General features: G+C 36.0%; 1 protein-coding gene across 2 annotated transcripts in view; it reads left to right on the top strand.

The window, feature by feature from the left end:
* Window positions 1–27,927, top strand: part of LOC100880785 (lachesin) — a 292,742-nt gene that overhangs the window by 197,676 nt on the left and 67,139 nt on the right. The window lies entirely within an intron of this gene.

Raw genomic sequence — 27,927 nt, forward strand, 5'->3', positions numbered from 1 at the left:
AAGTTAATTTCTACTGTCAATCAACTACGTAAAAGAAACTCTGGAAATAGTTTGACTTCAAAATAATTTCGATGTTAAACTTTTTCCATTGTTTTATGTGTTTGGATATTTAAAATTTTAATTAAGGAACTTCGAGCAATTATCCGAGAGCTGAAATTCATCTTTGATTTAGACCCTTTTGAAATAAGCAAACATCCAGATAATTTAATTAATGTAATTGGTCAAATGTTTTAAGAGAATATAAATTAAAATCTTCAACTCTTTGATGATTGATTTAGTCAAAGTTTATGAAGATAAAGTACTGATTTAAATTAATAATTCGATTATGGAGATAAGTAATAGAGGTTTAAATTGTTCATGGGGATTAATAATAGTGATTTGAGGTAGTAATTCGATTATGGAGAAGAATGATTTAAATTAGTAATTGGGTTTTGAACGTTGGATGTTATGGTTTGTGGTAGAAGAGGTCATGTTTCGATTCTTCAGAACGTTTGGGTATATTAATAAAAAAAAGTCAAATGATTCACACTTACTACGAAATATTTATCTTTTTCATTTCAAATAATAATTAATAATAGAGATTTGAATTAACAATTCGATTATGTAGAAGAAGAATAATGATTTAAATTAGTAATTAGGTTTTGAACGTTAGATGTTATGGCTTGTGGTAGAAGAGGTTATGTTTCGATTCTTCGAAACATTTGAGTATAGTAATAAAAGAAGTCCTTAAATGATTCAAACTTACCACAAAATATTTATCTACCTTTTATTCCAAACACGTCAAACTTCAATAGTTTTATTCAAAGATTTAAAACCTCGTGAAATATTAACTTTTTAGCTGACTCGTTATTTGACCTACGATCATACTTTACAAATCCAAATATTATGAATTTACAAATTCATAAATTTACGAATGTACGAGTTCGCAAGCTCGTAAATCTGCAAGCATGAAAAAGTATCAAAAGCCCAGAACCCGTGAAAGGAGTTTGAAAATAGTGCTCACGCAAAGTAATCCTACATGACGAGAGTAGGACGTAACCTCGTTTAGCGTCGTCAACGTATCGTCCACAAACGGAATCCGTAACGATCAAAGGTAGCCAGAAGTTGAAGTGGAGCAACGAGGTGACACTTAGGGTGGATCTAGGGGTTGAAAGTTTTGTAACAGAAGGAGAGCGAAGTGGGCGCAGGTGTGCAGTCGAAGTCGTGGCGGCGTCACCGCGTAAGAATCGTCGGCCCGACGGAACAAAAGAAAAGTTTCACATGCCCGGCACGTATCTATTGTCTCCCTGGGATGTCATCCGTCTCTGCAACAGACGTAGACGAATGAATCGGAAGGAAACACGAGATTCGGATTATCGAGTCGAGACCGGCCGAGTTCCACCAATCTACCGACCTGCTGGATACTTTCCTCCAACTTCCTTGACTTTTCCATTAGCAAGCAAACAGATACTTTATTGTCTATGGTATTGCTCTTTCTTACTACTCTTTCCTAGATGTCGATCAGATACATTGCACCATAGGTTTTATTAAACGTGGTACAATTTAGTGTTCTGCAACTTCATATGTGAAGTGGTACGCATAACTGTTTGATTTAGTAACTGTTCATTAATTGTTTGATTTAATATTTCAAAAATATTGTATTTTACTATTCTTCAAATAAGCAATGTACTTCAAAATGCAGAGTATTTTAAAAAATTTACTTCGTATTTACTTAACAAAACTTATTTAATAGCTTCATTTTAATAAATCTGCCACTAAACTGCAAATATGAACAATGATAATGAACATCAAACGTCATTTTTTGATTAAAGAAATAATTATACAAATGCAAACGTGGTAAAGTACTTTCTACAACTTTCTTCCTACTCTCAAAAGTAGAAACGACGAATAGATCCAAAAATGTATACAAAACAGTACAATATAAAAATGAAGGAAAGAATTGATGGAATTCGTGCGAGGAAATCTGAACTCGCCAAAGAAGGTTTAAAATACATAAGCTTAAACGCGTCGACGACATGAAAGTTGAATGATGCAGCGTTGAATAAAAGAAAAAAAGAAGTGAAATGCAAAGCACATAGAATATATAGTTTAAGCCAATGGGACAGAGAGAGAGAGAGAGAGATACGTACACCGTAGGAAAGCAAAATCCTAAGCTATTCTCAGAGATCCAGAATGAAATTGGATATATCAAGGAGGACAGCAAGAAAGACAGAGAAGACAGTCACAGAGTCCTGTCACGAAAGTTTCCTGAAATTTTCTCTGCATACGTCGTATCGTTTCCGGCTGGCCAATCACGATATTCTTTTCGCGAACTTGTCTGTGACGCGTTGACTTATTTCCTTATTTAACAAAGGAGATTATACTGTGACAAGTTCTGTGGTTTGTGTCGTTACCGCAAAAGTCTATTTCGTTTGAATAACTTGATTTGGTACTTTCAAGATCGTTTATAGCATGTTGGAAAATAGAGAGGTTAAAAGTGCACTTTTGATAGAATACTAATGGATGTTACTAGGTTTTAATTTGGAAAGAGAACGTAGATGTTGAAATGCTAAGGAACTGATGAGTTTTTGGTATCTGATATTTTTACTCCAGTTTGCACTTTTACTTAAATTTATAAGCTTGACAATTTCACGTTCTCATATTTCTAAATGTCTGAACTTGTCAGATCCTCATCTTTCGAGCTGGAGGTAGAATTCACTTAGACTTTGCCTGAGATTTTTACCAATTTCTGCAATTGTCTCCCATTCTCAAAACATCTAAGATTAATGCAAATGATATTCCTTCATTGCTAAAACAATTGCAGACGGGATTCTGAATAAGATTTCCCTTTGCAAAAATGAGGTTTGGAGCTTCGTTAACATTCTCAAATTACCAACTTCTCAAGTTTTCAGCTTCTCAAATTACCAACTTCTTAAGTTACCAACTTCTCAAATTACCAACTTCTCAAATTTCCATATTCTCAAATTACCAATTTCTCAAGTTACCAAGTTCTCAAATTACCAACTTCTCAAATTTCCATATTCTCAAATTACCAATTTCTCAAGTTACCAAATTCTCAAGTTACCAATTTCTCAAGTTATCAACTTCTCAAGTTACCAACTTCTCAAATTACCAACTTCTCAAATTACCAACTTCTCAAGTTATCAACGCGTAGTTATCCAACGCGTGGTAATCCAACGCGTAGTAATACAACGCGAGGTAATGCAATGCGTGGTAATCCTACGCATAGTAATCCAGCGCGTACATATTCAACGCGTAGTAATCTAACGCGTAACAATGCAACGCGTGGTAATTCTAAGCGTAGGAATCTAATGCGTGGTAATCTAACGCGTGGTAATCCAGCGTGTGGATATCCAACGCGTAGTAATCCAGCGCGTGGATATTCAACGCGTAGTAATCCAACGCGTAGTAATGCAACGCGTAATAATCTTCACGCTCTGACTGGTCCGTTTTCCTTAATAATTCAGAAACGAAGCTTCAAACCCCATTTTTGCAAAGGGAAATCCGAATCTCATCAGCAACCCTCCACAGAAACCTACACCAGTTGTGAGATACCCTGTATCTCTGTAGGGAAACGTAACCACAAATCAAAGCACGCGAGCTTATGAAACGTTGGTTTTCGCGCGAAGCTTAAATAAATCCTATGCAAAGCAGAAGAAACGCGTGGTCGCGAGAGAACGATCATAAAAATCTTTCCAGCTCCAGCGACACATAGCATCGAGACGAATTCTCCGTCGTTTAAATCTTAACTCTTCAAGGAGGCAACGTGACCGAGAAGAAACAAATGAAAAGTTCCGTCGTCTGGAGCCGAGAACGATGGTAAAAAGGAAATAGGGACGCAAATGCGAGGATAGAAAGAAAATAGCGGCACGTGATCCCTCGTCGTTCATCCGCGAAGGAAACCGTGGTTCTTCTTCACGGTACTATGGTAATTTTATGGTGTCTTACGCGGGCATCACCGACGACGACCAGAGGGACCCCGGTGCACTCGGGATCCTGATAAAAAGCCGATTGCTGGCCAGCAAGAGCCGCTTTTCTACGCGACGACGTATTTCCTCAGCTTCATTCGTCTATTTCTTCTTTCAACGAACGGCAAAATCTCGGATTTTCTTATGGAGTATTCTTACGTGCCGCGATTCTGCAACGGGTCGCTTCAGTGAAACCAGACCCTCTTTCTTCGTGATCGTCCACTTCGTTTGCGGTGCCAAGTAACACGTTCGATTCAGAATTATACGGGACGCGGTGAGTTAAGAATACCACAACTCTAGGATAAATTGAGCGTAACGTTTTGCGAAAACACCACCATTTTAAAGTAATTTTTTATTCTTTACTGGACTACTTATTTTTAACTACTTTTTTCATTTTTCATTTTTTATTCTTGTACAATTCTAGCTTTCTTTTAATTTTTTATTCTAGTTCAATTCTAGCTTTTGGCTGGATGAGTATTAACTGGTTAATTTTTTATTTCTGAAGTTTCAATTTTTGGCAATTTTGGTAACTTGGTAATTTTTAATTTTTTACTGGTTAATTTTGTATTAGCCAATTTTGAATCTATAGCTGATCAACTTTTTTTTATTATTCAGTCACTGTTTAATTTTTAATTAGCCAATTTTTTAGCTTCACCTAATTAATTTTTAATATGATCAGTCAATTTGTGATTTTTCACTAGACAATTTTTCTTTCTTAATTAGTCAATTTATAATTTTTAATCAGTCAGTTTATAACGAGTCCATTTATAATTTTTTATTAAACAATTTTTCTTTCTTAATTAGCTAATTCATAATTTTTGATCAGTCAATTTTTAACCAGTCAATTTTTAATTTTTTATTAAACAATTTTCTTTCTTAATTAGCTAATTTATAATTTTTGATCAGTCAGTTTTTAACCAGTCAATTTATAATATTTTACTAAACAATTTTTCTTTCTTAATTAATTAATTTAGCATTTTTAATTAGTCAGTTTTTAATGAGTCAGTTTATAATTTTTTACTAAACAATTTTTCTTTCTTAATTAGCTAATTTATAAGGTTTAATCAGTCAGTTTTTAACCAGTCAATTTTAAATTTTCAACAAATCAATCATTTTTAACAAGTCAATCACATAACAAATTAGTTGTCAATCATGTTATGAAGAACAAAAATTATTTTCGGTAGATCCAAAATTTAACGACAGCCCCGACAGAACGCAAGATCCCGAAACGTTTCAGGAAGCGTGAATTTAATGGTCAGATAGTCGTAATACTTTCGCAGTGAATCGAGCAATTCCGCTTTTACCGCGTCGTCGTGGAGAGTCTCTAAAGCGACACAGCTACGAGTGATCCAATGAATCGTAAAGCAAACGGTGTTTTAATTGTAAAGCTTCCACAAACGCGACCGGAACAATAACGACTTAATACGCGGCCCGTAAAATCTCGTGCACGACATCGTGCCGAGACGAATCTTGCGATGCAATCTCACATTCTTGTGACTAAAATGCAACGTCTGGTTGGTGTACCTTCTTGAATTATACGAGGACTACGAGGATGCTGACTATTTGAAATTAGAAACGAACAATAACGCTAACTGGTACCTACCATGATTATGCAGCTCTTGGAAAGTAGAATAGTATAGATCTGGAAATGACTTTTGTAAATTATAGAAGATTTGAGATTCTAGCAGGTTTCTGATAGAGAAAATATTTGTAAAATATTTTGTATGACAGATTATTTCAAATTTTGTAGCTTTTTATTGTGTTTTTATATTCTGGAATTTTTAGGTATTCAAGTTTCTATATTCTACAATTTTTAATTCCCAAGTTAAGGTTTTGAATTTCTAAGTTTTGAAGTTTTTGAATTTTTAAATTCTCAAATCTTTAAATTAATAAGTTTTCACATTTTTAACTTTTCGATCTTTCAAGTTTTCAAATTCTAAAATTGTCGCATTTTCAAGTTTTTAACTTTCAAAATTTATACCTTAAATAATTTTCTATATTCCTAAATTCTCTAAGTTCTAAATCCTGAAATTTTTAAATCCACAAAGCCCTAAATTCCCAAATTCCAAAATCCTTAAATTTCTACGCATAACAAGCTCACATGTTTCACTTCTAACTCGCGACCATTCACACAATTCCTCTTCAAACAATTAACTTGTATAATTCCGGAGCGTGCAACCGAATACCAGTTCAACATCCCCTAAAATTTACATTTAATTCCCCGTTGCATGTCCAAATCTCCAGCTAACCAAGTACAAAAATTCCCACATTTACGAATCCTGAATTTCGAAATATAAATCCATTATAATCCTGTATGGTTCATTTCTGACTCATTAATTTCTCCTCATTTACAATTGAGTTCTCTTAACATATGTTTCGTAATTGATTTCACTTTTAATTCATTGTTAATTTCTGCTTATTTGGGATTAATTTCATTTGGAACAATTTATGTGGTTCTCAATTCAATTGGTACATAGTGAAGTTGCCACTCTCTGATGTTACTAAATTCTCAAATTACCAACTTCTCAAGTTACCAACTTCTCAAATTACCAACTTCTCAAGTTTCCAACTTCTCAAGTTTCCAACTTCTCAAGTTACCAACTTCTCAAGTTACCAACTTCTCAAATTACCAACTCCTCAAATTACCAACTTCTCAAATTACCAACTTCTTAAGTTTCCACCGTCTGAAATTTCCAACTTCTCAAGTTACCAACTTCTCAAGTTACCAACTTCTCAAGTTTCCAACTTCTCAAGTTACCAACTTCTCAAGTTACCAACTTCTCAAATTACCAACTCCTCAAATTACCAACTCCTCAAATTACCAACTTCTGAAGTTTCCACCGTCTCAAATTTCCAACTTCTCAAGTTACCAACTTCTCAAGTTTCCAACTTCTCAAGTTACCAACTTCTCAAGTTACCAACTTCTCAAGTTACCAACTTCTCAAGTTTCCAACGTCTCAAGTTTCCAACTTCTCAAATTTCCAACTTCTCAAGTTACCAACTTCTCAAGTTACCAACTTCTCAAGTTACCAACTTCTCAAGTTACCAACTCCTCAAATTACCAACTTTTTAAGTTTCCACCGTCTTAAATTTCCAACTTCTCAAGTTACCAACTTCTCAAGTTACCAACTTCTCAAGTTTCCAACTTCTCAAGTTTCTATATTCTCAAATTACCAATTTCTCAACCTACTAACCTCCCAAATTTCCAAATTCCCAAATCCCCCCATTCTCACCCCACAAAATCCCTATTTTCCAGAGGATTACTTACACATCCAAACCCTAAACTTCTCCTTAACATCAGCCCTAAACCTCTCCACTATTAATCCCTAATAAGACCCACATCTATAATTCCACCATGGTGTCCTAAAACGCGTGCCATACAACAAAGATCCTATCACGTGAACGAAGACGCCTTGTTTCATCGACTTTTCCACTCCGTTTTTTTTTAACCCGCTGAATTAATGCATCCCCCATAAAGCGTACTCCTGACTTCGACTTTACGCCCTCTCGACGGGGCTACAAAACTGAACAACCGATACGCACGCAGAATGGAAAAGTTCGAATACCTTCGAAGCCACCCCCTCGGATCCTGCCGCAACCCCCTCGACATCTGTGAGCTTCTAAGAAGGGGTCGAGAATGTATACGCGCGTTGCACGGAGTCAGGTGCAGCCGTGTGGGTACATTAAAAAAGTTTCATTAGGTTATTTCACGGGGGACACGGTCTGTCGGAAGTCTGCTGGAAAAGGGTGAACACATGTCGGACACGGGAAGAAAAGGACATAAATATTTATGCGGCGTTGTTTGCTACTTTTGCGGGACTGTGAATTTTTTTCTTTGCTATGGTTCTTCTTTTTGCGATATTCTGGTTATTTGGGGTGGGTATAAGTACGATTTGATGGGTGGATTATTGATTTGGGTGATGGGGTGGTGTAGGTGTAATTACATGGAAGTAATTACATGGTTCATTTAGGGATAAATTATTTAAATGATTCGTATCGTATGAAATTTATCATTTTTAGCTTCTTCTGTTATGATAACCCTTTTATTCTATTTGTGTATTTTTTGAGACAGTTATACATTATTAATTTGATGGGTTATTGATTTTGTGGCAGAGCTGTGCAGATATAATTATACGATATATTAATATGGAAGATAAATTATTCAAATGATTGGTATCGTATGAAATTTTTTATTTGGAGGTAGCTTCTTCTGTTACCATAACCTTTTCTGTTCTATTTGTGTTATTTTTTGAGGCAGTCACGAATATATTATAATTTGATGAGTGGGCTATTGATTTTGTACAGTAACGAATGCAAACATAAAAATACATAAAATGGTCATTATAGTTGATCACTTTTTTAAGTTGTTATCTTAAGAAATTCTTCCCTCACTATAATATGTATAGCTCCATTTTTATACATTTAAAATAAAATTTTTTTTTAAATGAATATGTAATGAACTTGCTAAGTAAATTATTGATTTTATACGATAATAAAATTACACAGATATAATTATAAAAGTGATCAACGTAATCGATGAATTATTTAAATCGTTTATTCCAAATGAAGTTTTTCCTTCGATATATTGCAGCTTATTACAGCTTACGTACTTTTATTTGCACATTTTTGAAACGACATATTAACTTGTTGAGGGAGGTTATTGATTTTGCAGTACGATGGGATTGTGCGGATATAATTATGTGAAACGTTAATGTGATCAATGAATTGTTTAGATGGTTTGTACCACAGTTGGGTAACTGTAAATGAGGGATGATAATCCGGTTTACTGACTTTACTATTTTATATGCTAAGAGTGTTAACTGCGTCATGCTACACATTTACGTTCGCAATTACCACGTGAATTTTAACATCTTTCAAATATTCATTAGTTGATTTCGAACGAGGAAAATATTCATTTTCGAAAACCGTGAATCAAGTAGGATTAGAGAATATTTTAACCACTCGTGCGCCAGTATGTTTATTTAGAATTCTTGTTTAGCTGACAAGGTTTCTATCTATCGAATTTACAAATTTGGAACCGTTAAAAATTCTCAGATTTCTGTATTTTTAAATATTGAACTTTTTAAGTTTCAAAAAACTTGGAGTTACTATGGATACGACTCATGAATTTTAATATTTTTAAATACTCTGGTTTTTGAATTTTTAAATTACTAAATTTCCAAATTTTGAGATTTACAAAATCTCCAGAGGATCTTCAAATTTTAAGTCCCCAATTTTCAGATCGCCAGATCACTAAATGCCGAAACCTTGGATTAGATATCCCTAGATCCCAATTCTCTAACCCCCCAAAATCCCTACAATACCAAAATCCCAAGATCCTGAAAATCCCTAAATCCTCAAGTCCCTATACCCCCAAAATCCCTAAATTCCAAGTCCGCAGATCCCAATCTCTCTAGATCCCAATTTCCCTAGATTCCAATCTCCCTAGATCCCAATCTCCCAAGATCCCAATCCCCCTACATCCCAACCTCCCTAGAGCCCAACCTCCATAGATCCCAACCTCCCTAGATCCCAACCTCCCTAGATCCCAACCTCCCTAGATCCCAAATCCCTAGATCCCAACCTCCCTAGATCCCAACCTCCCTAGATCCCAACCTCCATAGATCCCAACCTCCCTAGATCCCAAATCGCTAGATCCCAAATCCCTAGATCCCAAGTCCCCAGATCCCAATCTCCCTAGATTCCAATCTCCCTAGATCCCAACCTCCCTAAATCCCAAACTCCATAGATTCCAATCTCCCTAGATCCCAACCTCCCTAGATCCCAAATCCCTAGATCTCAAATCCCTAAATCCTTAAATTCCCCAATGAGATTCTCCAAATTTCAAATCCAAATAAAAATATTCATCCTGTAAAATTACAAAATAGTATATCGCAGTCCTGAATAAAGCTTTTTACTGAAAAAAGGTATAAAAGGGAAGAACTACGATTCGTATGATAAGCTCCGTATTTTCGAGCTTAACATCTGGTATCAAGTTATAAAGAGCTGATTGCAAGGCGATCAAGCAGGAGCAACGCAATCTCCCGGAGTTTTTGCTTTCGCGAAGGAGGAACGCGTTTTTCTGAGAAAAGTACTTCATTTTAAGGAGCCGTTTCGGCTCCACTTTCGGTCTTCTTTTTATCCAAAGGGCCGGGCTGCTACGCAATATGCTTACGTAACGAGAAAGCCTGGCAGAGGCATATGCATATAAACAGTTATATTCGTGTCCCTACACCCTTATGACTTTATACCACGACCGTCCTCGAATACGAAATTCCTGCTCGTGCACGGCTTCCTGTATTTCGTGTCGTTTCACCGTCCACAAAATCTTTACTCCTCGCAAACACCGAACAAGTATTACACCTATTCTTTACCATTAATAGAACTATTACTAGAAGTATTGTTATTCGACTGCGATCGCGTTATTGAAACTATCAGCGTATATTGTAAACTTCGTTTGAAATTATTCGATTGAAAAATAAATAAACGGATAGTAGTATGAGATAATTAAAATTGAGAAAAATTGTTTCGTGTTATAATCATGGTTATTACAAAAATTTAGACGAGAAATTCTGAGGAATTCTGAGGAATACCAACTTCTCAAGTTTCCATATTCTCAAATTACCAACTTCTTAAGTTACCAACTTCTCAAGTTTCCAACTTCTCAAGTTATCAACGCGTAGTTATCCAACGCGTGGTAATCCAACGCGTAGTAATGCAACGCGTGATGATCCTACGCGTAGTAATCCAACGCGTAGTAATACAACGCGTAGTAATCCAGCGTGTGGATACCCAACGCATAGTAATCCAGCGCGTGCATATTCAACGCGTAGTAATCCAACGCGTAATAATGCAACGCGTGGTAATTCTAAGCGCAGGAATTTAATGCGTGGTAATCTAACGCGTAGCAATCCAGCGTGTGGATATCTAACGCGTAGTAATCCAGCGCGTGGATATTCAACGCGTAGTAATCCAACGCGTAATAATGCAACGCGTGGTAATTCTAAGCGCAGGAATCTAATGCGTAGTAATCCAACGCGTAGTAATCCAGCGTGTGGATATCCAACGTGTAGTAATCCAACGCGTGCATATTCAACGCGTAGTAATCCAACGCGTAATAATGCAACGCGTGGTAATTCTAAGCGTAGGAATCTAACGCGTGGTAATCTAACGCGTAGTTAACTAGCTAAAAATTCTGTGGAATTCGCAGAAAATTTGCGAAGTCATAAGAAAAATTGCATCACGATTATCAGGTACTTAACATTCCCTCCGTACAACTCCGTTCTAATATGATCCAATTAGTACAGCAATTATGCACGTTTATTAGTTTAGCAACAAATTGAATTTTCATCCCGAGGCGCATTCGCGGTCATAACGTCGGTCGTTTTTGTTCGATTTCATTGCGCTTTTTGTCACAATCATTCGCCACGAAAATCAATTAAGTTCTCCAATTATTTCTCAATAATCATGTTACTATTTCCCGGTGATAATGGTGCATTGTTGATCGATTCAATTATCGTACGTAGGAGCGGAAATAAAAAAAAGAGAATGAAAGAATAATGAAACAAAATCAATTCAGCGGCGGCACGCTCTGGCTACGTCGGGCATTTTATTAAAATCCACAAAGAAAATGGAAACAGCATGCTAAACCAATGCGGTGGAAATTGGAATATCAACAAAAGAATTATTGCTCAACTTTACGCCGGTATTATTGTTCTTCCCGGGCGTTATTGTTACGTTTCGTTTTAATAACTGACCATTAATATTTTAACGTTACTGAAACTCTACCGCGTGTACGGCGTTTGGAGTATTGAATCGTTTCTTCGAAAAAATGAGTTTAATTTTGTGGAATTAGAAAATCATCGATTTTATGAGATTTTGGATTCTGGAATATGTAGATTTTTTAATTTGGGTGTATGGTTTTTAAGGTAATTGATTAATAAATTATTATGTTTTATAATTTGTTGTTTTTCGGATCAGTAAGATTTTGAGTTATTGAATTTCTAAATTTTTAAATTGATAAGCTTTGAAATTCTTAATTTATCAAATTCTTACGATACCAAATTCTCAAGTTACCAACTTTTCAAATTACCAACTTCTCAAATTACTAACTTCTCAAATTACCAACGTCTCAAATTTCCAACTTCTCAAGTTACCAACTTCTCGAATTATCAACTTCTCAAGTTACCAACTCTTCAAATTACCAAGTCCTCAAGTTTCCAACTTCTCAAATTACCAACTCCTCAGGTTTCCAACGTCTCAAATTTCCAACTTCTCGAATTACCAACTTCTCAAGTTACCAACTTCTCGAATTACCAACTTCTCAAGTTACTAACTCTTCAAATTACCAACTTCTCAAGTTTCCAACTTCTCAAATTACCAACTCCTCAGGTTTCCAACGTCTCAAATTTCCAACTTCTCGAATTACCAACTTCTCAAATTACCAACTTCTCAAGTTACCAACTTCTCAAATTACCAACTTCTCAAGTTACCAACTTCTCAAATTACCAACTTCTCAAGTTACCAACTTCTCAAATTACCAACTTCTCAAGTTTCCAACTTCTCAAATTACCAACTTCTCAAATTTCCAACTTCTCAAGTAACCAACTTCTCAAATTACCCACTTCTCAAGCTACCAACTGCTCAAGTTACCAACTCCTCAAATTACCAATTTCTCAAATACCCCCCTCTCCAATTACCAACTTCTCAAATTACCCCCCTCTCAAATTACCAACTTCTCAAATCCCTACCTTCTCACCTCACAAAATCCCACTTCTCCAAATTCAAAAATTCCTGACTAACTCATCGCTCTCAAATCGTACCTATTCTAATCACTAATCACAACCTTCATCATAATTATTGATCTCAAATCATATTTTATCTGATCATCAATCACAAGCCGTATTTAATCACACATCATAAAACGTATATTGCCAGATCACTAATTATAAATTGTATTTAACCTGTTCATTGATTACAGATCGTATTTAACTTGGTCATTGACCACAAATCGCGCTTAACGTGATTATTGATCTCGAATAGTATTTAACCTGATCATTGATCACAAAACGTATTTAATCCAATCAGTGAACACAGCTTCTGTTTAACGTGGTCATTGATCACATATTTAATCTGATCATCAATCATACATCATATTAAAATAACTTTCATCATATTTTAAATAACTGATCAAAATCACTTTAATTTCAAACTTTAATTACAAGTTTTATTTAATCTATTTATTGATCAGAAACTGCATTTAACTTGATTGTCGATTATAAATCATATAAAAATAGTCTTGATTAAATTTCAAAAGATAATTCGGAATAATCAATTCAATTATAGAATCTGATTATAAATTTTACTTCACTTGCTCATGGAACATAAATTGTATTTAACTTGATCATTGAATATAAATCATATAAAAATAACCTCGATTAAATTTCAAAAAATAATTCATAACAATCACTCCAGTTTAAAACCCTAATTACAACCCTTGTACTTCAGCTGCACATCGAACACAAATTACATTTAACTTGATCATTGATTATAAATGATATAAAAGCAACCTTGATTAAATTCCAAAAGATAAATTTTAACTCTCTCGTCGAGCACAAATCACGTTAAAGCAACCTCGATTAAATTTCAGAAGATAATTCCTAATAACCCAGAACTTAAAAACCCATAAAAAAATGATACTCAATTTGTCAGACCTCCAGGAACGTATAATTAACCCCTCAAGTCGGCAATTACGCACTGACAAAATTTATACTCTGGTAATTAATTTAAACGAGTTCACTAAATTTCTCAGTGATTTATTTAGTGCTTCATAAATCGACAACTATAGTTTCCGCTGGATACGGTTCCCGTTCACGTTGATGGTTGAATATTTAATTTTTGGTCCATGCCGCGTAATCGCGCCAACGTGATACACGAATTATGCGACACGTTTAATGCGCTTACCAGCCTTGATAGTAGCCTGAGTTATTTCGTGCGAGCAGTCTGATATGCGAGCTATCAGCAGAGATGCGGGAACATGTGTATTTGTGCTATCATAGGGTTTTCAACCATGCTAACAGACGAATCATGTCGCCTTAATTGAACGTGCTCGTATTTCATCTGATTACCCGTTGCAAATTTACCTATCGACCGATGTTAATCTAATTCCACATCGTTCATTTCTCCTTGCTTCATCCTTCAACATTTCTTCATCTCTCATAGCATTTTTGACACTATGATAGAATTTTCAGATACAATTTTTCAGATGATACAATTCATATCCAAGTTTTTACATTTTTCAACTCCTATATGTACAAATCTATATTTCTTAATTTTTATATGAGCTAGACTCTATATTTCACTATTTATCAAATGTTAATATAATTATTTTTTATTCACAAGTAGAATATCTGACGTACTCTATATTTCCTAATTTCCTCATATGCAAGTCCTATTGACTCATTGAATTCATTGAAATCAATGAAATATTACTGTTTGACAATTAGTATATTAATACGACCACATATGTTATATGATCTTTGCAACACATGATGACTGCTTCCTACAAAATTTTTCTATTCAATCATCAAGATATTTACTTCCATATGAAGTCTAGTTAGTCTATTATGACCTGTGTATCTGCATACGTAGCTCACCTTGCACATATCCACATCAACAGCTGAAGTTCTCACATATGAGTTCCTTTTCAAATACAAAGAATTAACACAACTAAAAATATCATATGACTAATGTTCCAACAAAATGTTTCATATGATCTCTTTCTATAAATTGTCCAATTTATTCATCAAAATACTTCACCTCTCCATATGAAATCTAGTTAGCCTATTATGATATGTGTTTCTACATACGTAGCTCACCTTGCACATATCTACATCAACAGCAGAAGTTCTCACATATGAGTTTCTCTTCAAATGCAAAGAATTAACACAACTAAAAATATCATATGATTAATGTTCCAACAAAATGTTTCATATGATCTCTTTCTACAAATTGTCCTATTTATTCATCAAAATACTTCACCTCTACATATGAAGTCTAGTTAGTCTATTATGATATGTGTTTCTACATACGTAGCACATCTTGCACATATCCACATCAACAGCTGAAGTTCTCACATATGAGTTCCTTTTCAAATGCAAAGAATTAAGGCAACTAAAAATATAACATGATCAATGTTACAACAAAGTGTTTCATATGACCACTATATTCTACAAAGTATGCTACTTATTCATCAAAATATTTCTCCATTCCATATGAAGTCTAATTAGCCTATTATGATGTGTGTTTCTTCATACGTAGCTCACCTTGCACATATCTACATCAACAGCAGATGTCCTCACATATAAGTTCTTTTTCAAATGCAAAGAATTAAGGCAACTAAAAATATAACATGATTAATGTTGCAACAAAGTATTTCACATGATCACTATATTTTACAAAGTATCCTACTTATTCATCAAAATACTTCACCTCCCCATATGAAGTCTAGTTTGTCTATTATGATATGTGTTTCTACATACGTAGCTCATCTTGCACATATCTACATCAACAAGTAGATGTGAACCATTTTCCATCAAAGTATCAATACAACTAAAGATTTCATGACCACCGAATTCCCCAAATTTCCTCACTTAATTACCCAAATATTTCGCCATTCAAGTTATTCTATTAGGACCGCGTCCGCGCCAAATACTTCACCTTCTACATATCAGTAGATATTTTCACGGTTTGAAAACTCGCGTGCCGTTTAACGAGGGGCATCGTTCAATTGGGCGGAATTCGGGGTATTCGAAGGGGTCATACAGGAAGCGTGAACAGGGACGATTTGTCGTTCGAATCGTCCGGTTAGATTCGACGGGCGAAATGCAACGCGTGGTCACCGTCGGCACGAGAGGGTATCATCTGCAATTTCCGAAATGTATTACACCGTCCCCCGACCCCACGGATGATCGCCCCAATTTGTCCATTTCCCGTTGCCGAGCTGCGCCTACCCCTCGTTTTATGGCCGCGTTAGCCGAATCGTTCGAAATTTTCTCGATTCCGACCCCACGGCGATTAGAACGATGAGGATCGAGGTTCAGGCTGGTTGCGAACCCGGTTTAATCGGTTTAATGGAAATTTTCGATGAAAAACGCAGGGGGCTGTTTTACGTTGAAATCACGGATAAAGAAAATTGATTCTGTATCGAAAGCTGTCGAAAATTTTCATTCGTTCGCGATTTTCGGAGATCACGTTCAAAGGCATTTAATTAGAATTTTGATAGACGGATGATTTCTACCGTCATTTGAACTGCTACGAACGGGAAGAACAGGAACGAGCGGAAGACAAAAAAAACATGGAGGGTGAGAATGGGGAGCATGTTTAACGGTGATTCTATCGATTTTCGTGATAACGAATATGCGTTCTGACAGAGTCACGGATTTATCAGCATCGAAGGATCCAGGACACGGTTTAATTCGCGAAGCATTTTAAGGCTGAAAATCCAATCGGCGCGTACAATGGTCACCGTCGACAGATGTCTATCTTCCAATTTCCGGGATGAAAGTTTGCTCGTATACGTAAGCCAGGACTTCGCATAAACTGTCGCTGATTCAACGCGTTCAGCGTGATTGACGTTCCATCTGCTTTGCTCGTATGTCAGCGACGTATTAACGAGATTTCGCGAATAAACATTAACGGAAGGGTTGTGATAACTTTTACAACAATTTTTATCTTTGCTTTTAACCCTTAGTTGTCATCTGTCGATTTGAAGAACAACTTCAAGTAGGTATTTTTTAACTAAATCCGTAATGTTAATATGCGATGATGCAGTGAGACAGCAGTGACAAAGATTCCAGCTGAATAACTTCAGATCTTGAAGATGTCTACTGTTAACAATAAAAAGTACCTTCCTATTGCAAAAGTTAAAATTACATCCTATTTGCAAAAAAATTTTGGTTCAGTTTTTGTTTGACTTTTCATGATATAAATTAGAAGTTGCATAAAATATAACTTCAATTTAAAAAAATTCTTTGCAGTTAAATAAAGAGTAAAATTATTTATAAATATAAATTGGATAACTGTAAAAATTGTACAGAATATAAATTTGCTTATGATAATATAAATCTTTGCATGTGTACAGTTGAACCTATTATAAAATACTGTAATGTAATTATTATAAATTATACTCATGTTTATTATAGAATTTTCATAAACTTGGAACTGTATGCAATTTTTATAAACTCAGAAATTTGCATAAACTCAAATATTTACTGTGTAATTTTCACGAATGTAAAACAGTTTACTAAGCAATTTTGATAAACACAAAAATGTTTACTATACAATTTGAATAAACTTAAATCTGTTTACTATGCAATTTAAAAATGTATACTATGCATAGTAAAATTGTGTACAATTTTTAGAAAGTTAAAGCTGTTTGCCATGTATTCCTAAATTTCAAACTGTTTACGACAGCAGTCGAAACGAAACAAGAAATACGAGGCGTTCGAAATTCAGTAGTACAAGTCAATGAAAGTCGCAGTCGGCGCGTCATATTTCAATTGTGTCACTGGATTGCTACATTCTTTTAGAACCAGAGTTCCAGTTACATAACAAATAGCACAGTTTGCTGAGAGCTAGGGGCTATTTAAGAGCATGCTTTCTCATTGTCCAGAGCAATCTAACAAATTAACATCCCATTTTTTCGAGTCTCCTATCTCTACTTACGGTGCATACTGATGCATCCCTTACGAAGACCACTGGAACGAGGTCAAACAGTTATTTTCACTATAATAAGAGTGTAAAGTGTCGCGTGGGGAATATAGAAATTTAAATGTATAATTTTTCGCTTTATAGGCTTTTGATAATATGGAATAGAGTAACTTGCAAATACACTGTATTTACACGGTATGAAACGAAGATGCGAGTACAGATAGAAATAGAGAATTATAGTGATTTGGAAATATGGACAGGGATTATAGTAACTTGACGATATAGACGCGTGGGAATATAGTAACTTGGGAGTGCAGAGATATGGAAATATGCAGATGTGAGAAATATGGAAATTTGGAAATATAGAAACTCGAGATTCTGGAAACTTGGGAATGTAGAAATTTGAGAATATGGAAATTGAGGGTTGTAAGAACTTAGAAATAGATATTTTAGGATGTAGAAATATTTATATTTATTATTGAAATTGGGGGTGAACGTGAAAATATTGAAATTTGGGAACATGGTAATTTGAGAACATAGTAATTTGAAATTGTAATTTGCAAGCATAGAAATTTGGGAATATAAAAATTTGGGGATACAAAAATTTGAGGATATAGAAATTGGGAATTGCAGAAACTTGGCAATATTAAAATTTCAGTGCACAGAAATGTGGAAAATATTGAGGGTTTCAAAAATTTGCAAATGGAGAAATTTAGAAAAATAGAAATAAAATATACTGATCTGGAAATATAGAACCTCAAAAATTCAGAAACTTGAACATACGAACAACAACGAATTTGAAAATAAGAATAGAAAAAATGTAAAATTTACAAAAATATAAAAAAGTGAAAGTACGATACAAAATCTTAAAATACAGAAGAATACCTGAATGTGAAAAACATCAGCCTAATATCAATTTTAAAAAGTATACCGTTTCACCCCTTTTTCCGTAGACTTACAAGTTGAAAGGAAGGCACAGTTTAATCCCCGTATCCTCCCTCTATTTCTATCTCTGAACCCCTACCCAGTGACGTTACCCCCTAATCCCAGCCTTCCCGGAGGGCTACTAGCAACCCTCCATAATCAAATCCCACCCTAACCGCTCTTCCTCCCTCTGTGCACCCTCTTCACACGAAAGGAATGTTAATGCGACAATGCCTCTCCTCTGACTCACCTCCCTTTACTGCAACCCGATCTCTGTTTCTCTCTGTCTATCTGTTTCTCTCCTTTTATTCCTTCTTTTTATATATATATACATCTCCGTGTCCTTCTTCCTCTTCATCATTCTTTCCTGCTTCTTGGGTAATCGTTTCTCCGCAGAAGCACCTTCTGTGTACCGAAATGAGTTTCTCTCGCTTCGAGCCACCCCTTCCTGTCCTTATTTCGATTTTTCCTTCTCCTTTTCTGTTCTTGCCATTGTCCTTCGATCTGGCAATTCTGCCCGCGTACTCTTGTTCTGCTCTTTCCTTTCTGTTTCATGTTCGACTCATCGACATGCTTTTCATCCCCTGATTCTTGCTCGGAGATTTCTTCGACGTTTTTGGGACGCTTGGAACGATCTTTCCAGTTTTGAGGATGCGGGGATTCACGAAATTACGTTGGATTATTACGCGTTGGATTACTACGCGTTGGTTAACTATGCGTTAGATTACCACGCGATAGATTCCTACGCGTTAGATTACCACGCGATAGATTCCTACGCGTTAAATTACCATGCGATAAATTCCTACGCGTTGGTTAACTACGCGTTAGATTACCACGCGTTAGATTCCTACGCGTTGGTTAACTACGCGTTAGATTACCATGCGTTAGATTTCTACGCTTAGAATTACCACGCGTTGCATTACTACGCGTTTGACTACTACGCGCTGAATTACTACGCGCTGGACTACTACGCGTTGAATATCCACGCGATGGATTACTATGCGTTGGATATCCACACGCTGGATTACTACGCGTAAGATTACCACGCATTAGATTCCTACGATTAGAATTACCACGCGTTGCATTATTACGCGTTGAATATCCACGCGATGGAGTACTATGCGTTGGATATCCACACGCTGGATTACTACGCGTAAGATTACCACGCATTAGATTCCTACGCTTAGAATTACCACGCGTTGCATTATTACGCGTTGGATTACTACGCGTTGAATATACATGCGCTGGATTACTACGCGTTGGATATCCACACGCTGGATTACTACGCGTTTTATTACTACGCGTTGGATAACTACGCGTTATCCGAAGCTGCCGCTCTCGCGTCTGCGCATGCATGATCCTCGCGCTTTGATTGGTCCATGTTTTTCCTTAATAATTCAAAAACGTAGCTTCAAACCCCATTTTTGCAAAGGGAAATCTTACTCAGAATCACGTCAGCTACCCCCCATTTCATGGTCCTACACTAATTGTGAGACACCCTATATAAATTATAGTTGAACCTATATATCAAGCATGCGGAGATTTACGAAATTATTCATTGAATTATTAACCCCTAATTTATTTGTCAAATGCATCAGTGAAAACTGTTCGTAGCTCGAATATTAAAACAAAAAAAATTCAATGCTTCCCAACGACAAAGTACCTAAACTCTGCAATCACTGTAGCCTAAATTGATCAACATGCAATTTTCTATATTTCCAAAATATCTAAATGTGTAAATAGTCCTAACTGCCCTAAACAAATATCTTAAACGAAAAAACTATACTTGAATACCTGAACCCCCTCCATCATTAAAATACGTTAACCATCACAATTTCCTGAAAACATAAACGAGGGTGTTTCAATCATCCCCGAAGAGAACGGAGTGCTCGACGCGGCCCATTACCCGTGCTGTCTCAAAGTCATCCTAAAGAAGGTCCTTCAGAAAGATAGGCAAGTTTGTGGTCTCTTGAAGTTACGCATCGTCCTTTAGAAAGCACTCGGGGGTAAGATAGTCTGTCGCGTAATCCCGTCGTTTCAGTTTGAACTTGACGGCCGTTTGGCCTCGGGGCCGTGCAAGGATCAAAGGACACGTAGTTCTTCAAAGAAAAATCAACCAGATCGAGAGTAAAGGGGGACGGTATCCTGGATATTAGCATCGAGTCGTGGTCGAGAGAGAAGAATAAGGGTTCGAATAGGGATCGATTAGAACTCTTCTTTTCCCGATTATGTCAGAAACACCTTAACGGAGTTTAAGGTACCTAAGATTCCCGTGGGATTTCCTGCGGGCGAAAATGTCTGAAAATGTGTCTTTAAGAGAGGAAGGGAAGGATAAAGAAACGTGAGAAATGTTGGGCATAAAAATGGGAATCTGATGAGAAGGCAACCGCAGAATCTATGTTCGAAAGATTGAATCGTACCAGCAAACTAACGCTAAGGAACTAGTTTTCGATCGGCTACGAAAACTCACTGTTTAGATATTGATTTTTAACGCGTTTAAATCGGACATCATACTTTCAGGAGATTGGTGGTATTGGAAAATCAATTATGTATGGAAATCAATGTGATTTTATTATTTATGTGGAATAACAAGGGACTTTGTTTTTGACTGTTGAATCAGTCTAAAAATTATTTTTTGACAGTGATACATCTTTCGTTGTGAATAATTTTCTTGACATCTTATGAATAATATTTCAATTCGATCGGTGCAGACAAACTCTGCTTTTTAAATAAAAAACACAATAAATTTGTAATATGTATGAATTTATACATACTGACTTAACGTGACCAACTTTCGTTATTAGAAAAATAAAATATTTTATAGTAAAATTTCATTCAACATTTCATCCCTTACTTATTTATCTTGTAACTTCAGTTTCATTGTAAAAATATATTAGTCTACATTTCATCCCTTATGTATTTATCCTTTAACTTCACATTCATTCTAAAATTATATTAAAATTGTATCCCTTACGAATTTCTATCAAAACTCCATTTTCAGTCAGAAGTTGTTCATCAAACATTCGTAGATCAACCAATATACATTTTGGAGGACAATTTTGCTAGGCCATAAAATTTGCTTCGAGTAATCCGTCGATTCTCTCTAATCGAGTTATCCATTCACCCCTGGTTCGTTGATATCAATGGTCGATCGAGCGAAATAAGTAACATAACGTTCTATCTCTGTGTTCATTTTCCCCGACATGGCATGTCAGCTGGAGAGGAGTTTGATCCTTCCGGTACATATCATTCCGTCGGCTCCGTGTGATTGATGCGTAGAGACGCAGTTCCGGTAGCAAGTTGCCGCCAGCTGTCGTTACGAAGATAGTTTGTACCAGTCAAGTTTCATCGCGAAGCTAAGTTAGTTTGGTCGAAGGTGTCTGTTTAGACGAGACACGAACGATGTTTCGTCGACACGTGCCAAATCTTGATGTGATGTATGCAGATTTTCATTTTCGACGCATTTCTGGTCCGAAAAATCAATCTGCGTTGATTTACGATCTACGATGAACGATAAACTCTTTTCGGGTGAAGTTTATAGACGTTACAATACTTCCATTTTTATTCATTTTATTAATAAATACTTGTGTTTATTATGAATATTTATAATGCTATTCATTATGTCTTATAGATATGTGTGATGTTAATGTGGATATATACGTCGCGGTCACTTAACGAACCTTTAAAGGAATACTTACAATATAAAATTTATTAAAATCCTAATACTTTAATTAATTGAAAGAATGAGACTGAACATAAAATAGACCACTACAATTCTTTTATTAATTTACCACAAAAGTACATATGTTAGACCACACACATATGTATCTTTCACTTATCGAACCTTCAAAGAAGCACATGCAAAATTCACCTAATTTACCCAAATGACTTAATTAATCAAAACAATGCAATTAAACATAAAATATTCAACTACAAATCTTGCGTTAATATACCTCAAAAATACATACATACAACTTCACTCACAATCAGACACATATGTATCTGTCACTTACCGAACCTTCAAAGAAGCACATGCAAAATTCACCTAATTTACCTAAATGCCTTAATGAATCAACATAACACAATTAAACCTGAAATATTCAACTATAAATATTTTATCAACAAACCTGAAGAAAACACATAAAATTAATTCAAACAGACTTTAATCTAATAAACCCTGCAATGTACAGATTAAATTAACTCAAACATTGTCCCGTCAGAGTTATCTCTAAACACAGAATATACATCATTTTAATGAAGTTTCAGACACGATATAAAATCAATTTTCCTTAATACGTAACACCGTAATAACAGCGATCCGAAGGGTTGTTAAGGGTTCGAAATGACCGTAAGGTATGCAAAGCCCTGATTTCTGCCCTTTAGAGTGCTCGAACCAGAGAATCACGGTTCCTCGTCAATCCTCTTCCACCCTCTCGTCCTTTGGAGCTCTCTTACTCCATTCAAGGATCGTTTGACATCGGAGAGAACGAAGACGCGATCCAACCAGCGAATACCAGTCGAATTACCGTAAATCGAACCAGCAGCCAAACAGGAGACGTTTAAGCCCGGGTCTTAGACCACGCATTAACGGCTACCGAATTCCGAGCCCCGAAAACGAGGATCACGCCTCATCGGGCGGGCATGGGCAAACCACGCGTTCGGCACGCTTCCAACCGAGCGTTAAATTGCACGGAGAATCGTACCCTTACGACCCACGAGGACAGCGTGTAATTTTACTGATCCGCCGGGACAAAACTCAATTTTCCGTCTGATCATTCGATCATCTTCCGACTGATTCCGATCGCGTTAGAAATCTACTACACAGCGAAACCGAAGCTTTCCTTCGATTCTGAGGAGGGGAAATTTTAGAATATATATGCTGATATTTCCATGTGTCGATTTAGGAATATTTTGGGTATACAGTCATTTAGAAATATAGAAATTTGTATGTACATAATTTGGATGTACAGAAATTTATGAACGTAGAAATATAGGAATGTAGAAATTTGGGAATGCAGAAATTTGGAAATGTGGAAATTTGGAAATGTAGAAATTGGGAGATGAAGAAATTTGGGTAAGTAGTAATTCAAAAATATAGAAATTGGGAACATAGAAATTTGGGGACGTAGAAATTTAAGAGCACAGAAATTTGGGGGGTGCAGAAATTTGTGAATCCCAAAAATTGAAAAATACAGAAAATATAAAATATCTAATAATTCCTTCCTAATTCCTTCCTTCTTCCCTCGCAAAAAAAGCTTTCGATAATAGAATATTTGAACGTCGATGCTTAAATAGATAATTCATTTAATACCTCCGAAAAAGGGAAAACCTTTCGTCGAAGCTAATCGATACAAGGTTCTCAATGTGCATTATCGTCAATTTTCTTTTCTTCCGGTTCAATCCTTGAAAAGTTCAAGGTGCTCCTAATCAGAGACAGACGACTCTCGTTAGAAATCGCAAGACGAGCCCCGTAATTCGAGCGATCGCGAGCGCGGGGCAACAGGGGGGATAAAGAGAGCGGAGTCCAATAAAGTGGAAAAGAAGCGAGACTAACCGGGTGTTCGAAAACCGGCGAGCCGGTCTCTATGCGAGCCGTGATAAATCGATTTCCCGGGTAACGAACCGTGAAAAATGGCGGGCAGTCGCACGTGGAAAATGTGTTTCGGCTGATAGCGCTTTCCACGCATTCCCTCGCGAGCCTGGTTGACGCCGGTTAATGCAGTTGACCCTATGCAACGCTGTTTTACCCGTGGTTGACTATTTCGATGCAGTTCATTGTTACGATACATTTATATAATCACGTACCTTTCGCGAGTTTTATCTATTTAGAGAAATATCTGTTGAACGGTCACCGTTTAGATAACGTGTTCGATTTTGAATCGTGAAAAGTCTGAGATAATTTCATGACTGAAAAGTTTTATAAAAGTACACTTATGATATGTCATTTTAAAGGATGAACCTTAATAAAAATGACTGTATAAATGCACCTTTAATATTTTCATCTTGAAGCTACTGGTTATTAGTTGCAACAAGGAATGTTGTTATATTATGTCTAATATTGATTTTCGTAATGTAAAGAGTCTATCAAAATTTCATGACAGAAAAGTATCTCAAAAACACACTTGTGACACATCAATTTAAAGCTTGAACCTTGACTAAAATAGCTGTATAAGTGTACCCTTGCTGTTCTCAACGTAAAATGACTGGTTTTCATTCGTTGTGAATGATATCGTTATACTACATCCAATACCCAAATTCAAAATGTACAAGGTCTATCAAAATTTCATGACAGAAAAGTATTACAAAAACACACTTATGATACATCAATTTAAAGCTTGAACCTTAACTAAAACAGTTGTATAAATGCACCTTTACAATTCTCAACAAAAAATGAGTGATATCTATTTGTAATGAACGATATTGTTATACTGCATGAAATACTCAAATTCAAACCGTACAAAGTCTGTCAAAATTTCATGACAGAAAAGTATCACAAAAACACACTTATGATACATCAATTTAAAGCTTGAACCTTGGCCAAAACAATAATATAAATGCACTTTTACTGTTCTTATTACAAACTGACTTATAAACGCACCACTCGAATAACACAAATATTGTATTATTCGAGCAGTATCTCTAAAGTGAATCTTCAGGACTTAAGATCCCCTTACGATACTTTGTAGATGGACAATCGGTAAAGAAAGGGCAAGGTCAACGATAATACCGTTATCGCACAGTTGCTAAACAGCTGTTTGCTTATCGTTGCCCGACGTCCATCTCGTTAAACGTAATGGCCGCCATTTCTGTCCGCGCCAGACAATCTGATCGAGGAAATGCCCGCGATTTCCCGTATGTGCTCGTAAGCGTCGCCCTCGGATTCACGAAATAGCTACTTTTCGTAAAGTCCGCGAATTACGGTTTCCCCCGGGGTCGTGGCCGATTCCCGTGGGAATGCATCAGAGGCGTCGCGCGATAATGCACTTACCCTCGATCCCCCGTTCGCCACTGGATCAACATCCGTTTTCCGTTACTGCGCTCTCCTTCACGGCTACTGTTTCGTACACGACACATGAATCCTTCTAAGATATACACTGGGTGTCCCACGTAATTCGAACACCTTGATATTTACTTTATTTTGTGTATGCGGTTAGGGTTGCTAACCAAATTACGCGATGCAGAACAGGTCCTTCGTTAAATAATATGGAAATTTTTATCAAAGGTGTCTATGTTCCATAATACCAATTTCACAGCATTTATTACTTGATGTAATCAGCTTTGATTGCTCGAAAATGTCGTTAAATTTATGTCGCTCTTAATATGATTATTACTTTCTTATCGAAGCACATGGGCAATGAATATGGAACACGTTGAGTGTGCATAATATGGAACATGTTTTATGGTCAAAAGCTTTCTCCATCGCTACGACAAACTTATATGATAGTCATATAAATTATTGACTTTTGATGTTGGCAAATTACGTTTGCAACCACTGTTAGAAAAAAATTGTGAAAAATTTGGGAACTGTCAAATTTGCAAATTAAAAATTTAAAAAATGAAAGAACTTGCAAATTGAAAAATTAACAAAATTGAGAATTAGAAAATACAAAAATTTAAGAATTGAAAAATTGAAAAATTCGATAACTTAAAATTAAAGAATGTAAGACCTGAATTCCAAACCGTCCAGAATAAAGATTAATTCCCGTAAAAAATTCATCCCCCAAAATAAGATTGCAATCTGCGAACATGAATACCTGCGCTAAACCATACAATAAATGCTCTATCAAAAGCATTCATAAACAGCGTCCACTTTTCTGCTAATCGAATTTCACTCGTCACATATTATGCTAAACATATTACTCGCTGGTCGTTTCAGCGTCGATGTATCCCCGGCATAATTACTATCGAAATATCCTTCCATCGATGCTAAATTTCTTCCCCCGACTATTTTGTTCGCGTCCTGAATTCATTGCATGCAATTGATTACCGTTGCCGAGCGATAAACTGTCCGGTCCACGATAGATCTGTATTCGCAGTGTATAAACAGAAACTTTCGTTAATACGATTCGCGATAAATGGGAGGACACAGGATTGCGTCCGCGTAATACGCGCGGTATACTCTATGGATAATGTCGATTAAATTTTCGGCAATTACGTTGTTCAGTTTGGCCCACGCACACCCGCGTGCGGTGAAATCCACGCTAATACGAACAGTTTGCAGACCTGTTTTGGTCAACGGAGTTAAATGCTTCGGGGCTGATTCGCGTGACTCCGCTAACTTTCTGCGTTCGCATAGTTTTCCGCCTTCCGGCGATTACGCGACAGATTCCTTTACACGTCTGTTTTGACGCATACTACGATATTTCATGAAAATTTCTTACGATAACACCTGTACTTTGCCTTCTTTTTATGCGGAAATTAACCTCGATGTTCGAGAAATTTGGTACGATGAAACTGATACATGATGGAGGTCGACAGTCATACAGTATGTGATATTTGAATTAAGCGCGCGAAAGGGGTCACGTGATGTCCAGGTCTCTTTTGTTTTGGTCACTCATTGTCAGTGCTGCTGTATTTTTTTTAAGGGAAAATGATTAATTTTATTATTCGAAAAATGTGTTACAATGTAACTGATACTACTGTACGTTTCTTATGTGAAAATTATTAACCTCAATATTTCAAAAATTTGTTATAATAAAATCTATACTACTGTGTGTAATTTATTCTCTAAATTTGAAGTACATGTATAAATTGTTTAAAACTACAGGTTCAGTAATTAAATAATGTAATGTATCTTAATTTGATTTTACTACATAATTTCATGTATTTATATTTATTTATTATACATATTTATTATATTCTATTATTAAAGACTGTCTCTTAGTTTCATTTTATATAGCATTGAAAATATTTCTTTCGATACAGTCTCATACAGAGGCCATATAACGAGACTCCCCTATATAAACATCTCTGTCAATTTTCTCGTAAGATCCCAAACTCCTCCATCTCACACCAAACTTAGAATGCTCGAAACGATTCGCACAATTTCCACTGCATACAAATATCCGGTGTTTTCGTCAAATTTACGAGCCTGTCCAAGTGCATAAGTACAAATTATACCGACCGCAAATTTTATGGGGATTGCTGGTTCAGGGGTTAATTTCGTAGTGTAACGACTTGCCAGGAGATGTTGTGGTCTATGTTGCTTGGAACGTTTCCCTTGGCATGCAGAATGTTTGGCAATTATTCTTTTTGTCGACGTGATTTGCGCTCGAAGAAAATGCGTTTCCATTAGATGCGCGTCAATTTAATATCGCGTTAATTC

This window comes from Megachile rotundata, chromosome 4 (genome assembly GCF_050947335.1).
Source record: "Megachile rotundata isolate GNS110a chromosome 4, iyMegRotu1, whole genome shotgun sequence".
NCBI lineage: Eukaryota > Metazoa > Arthropoda > Insecta > Hymenoptera > Megachilidae > Megachile > Megachile rotundata.